The 1,589-nt window shown below is 43.5% G+C and overlaps 1 pseudogene; it reads left to right on the top strand.

The window, feature by feature from the left end:
* The first annotated feature begins 208 nt into the window (after nucleotides 1-208).
* LOC120185700 lies at nucleotides 209-1,532 on the top strand (annotated as a pseudogene).
* Nucleotides 1,533-1,589: the final 57 nt, after the last annotated feature.

Genomic DNA, 1,589 nt, shown 5'->3' with positions numbered 1-1,589 from the left:
TTGAGGATGTGATTCCGAGAAAAAAAATTATTCCTGATAATAATTATTTATGTGAATCAAACCCCTCTTAAAGTTATTAATTTTTACCTTGATTGTTATTGATTTTCAAAGAAAATTGAAATTGAAATTCTAAATTTATTTGTTATTATTCTTAAAATAAATATTAATTATTGATCTTTTGATTATGATCTTCTCGGCTTTAGAGAAGATGTATTTTCTCTTTTATTCAATCTTTCAACTGACCATACAAACAACCAAAGCCATATGCATTATTTTCTTGGTCGCTGCACCTTTGTGGGCAGCTAGCTTGCTCACGGCCGCAAATGAAGGACCGGAACCTCCATGGGAGGAGCTTCTCGGCAGCAAACAGTGGGACTCGCTTCTCGATCCTCTTCACCTCTCGCTTCGTAAGCTCATACTCCGCTGCGGTGACTTCTCCGAGTCCACATACGACTCCTTCAACGAATACCAAAACTCCTAGTTCTGCGGCTCAAGCCGCTACGGCAAGTCATCTTTCTTCCACAAAGTAATGCTAGAATCGGCCGCCGATTACAGAGTCGAGTCGTTTCTCTACGCCACCGCCCGCGTCAGTGTTCCCGAAGCGTTTTTGCTCCACTCCATGTCAAAGGAGTCCCGGGACCACGAATCCAACTGGATCGGCTACATCGCCACCACGACGGACGAAACATCGAAAGCTCTCGGTCGCCGCGAGATCTACTTAGTGTGGCGTGGAACAACCAGAGGCTACGAGTGGATCGATGTTCTTGACGCCAAGCTTGAGTCTGTTGAACCCCTTTTACGTAGCAGTGACAGTGATAATGAAAACGAGCAGCAGCCTAAAGTGATGCTCGGCTGGTTGACGCTTTACATTTGCGACGATCCCAAATCAAGTTTTACAAAACAAAGTGCAAGGGCACAACTTCTGGGTAAGATCAAAGAAAGATCAAAGAGTTGAAACAGAGATATAAGGACGAAAATAAAAGCATAGTGTTTACAGGACATAGCATGGGGGCTAGTATATCAATTTTAAGTGCTTTTGATGTGGTTGAGAATGGTTTAGTCAACAATATTCCTGTTGCAGCCATTGTTTTTGGTTCTCCACAGGTGGGGAATAAGGCTTTTGATGATAGGATGAAGAGGTATCCAAATCTTGCAGTTTTACATACAAGGAACACAATTGAAATCATTCCTCATTAGCCTAGCTTGTTGTTGGGGTACGTTCATATGGGACCGAATTCATCATCGATACGAGGTCGTCGCCGAGCTTGAAGGACTCGACGAATCCCCGCGATTGGTATAATTTAGAGGCAATGTTGCACGTAGTAGCAGGGTGGAATGGAGAGAGGGGAGAGTTTAAGGTGAGAGTGAAGAAAAGTTTGGCCTTGGTGAACAAGTTTTGTGCGTTTTTGAAAGATGAGTGCTTGGTGCCAGGTTCGTGGTGGGTGGAGAAGAACAAAGGGATGGTGAGAAATGACAAGGGAGAGGGGGAAATGGCTCCACCAACCGAGGAAGACTTGCCTACACCTCAATAATCTCACTACTTGCTTTATTAATTTGAATGCCATTCGGATTATTGTTTTCTTTGGCCA

The sequence above is a fragment of the Hibiscus syriacus genome, unplaced genomic scaffold (genome assembly GCF_006381635.1).
Source record: "Hibiscus syriacus cultivar Baekdansim isolate YM2019G1 unplaced genomic scaffold, ASM638163v2 tig00113124_pilon, whole genome shotgun sequence".
In the NCBI taxonomy this organism is placed as follows: Eukaryota; Viridiplantae; Streptophyta; class Magnoliopsida; order Malvales; family Malvaceae; genus Hibiscus; species Hibiscus syriacus.
This window is presented reverse-complemented; position numbering and strand designations above follow the sequence as displayed.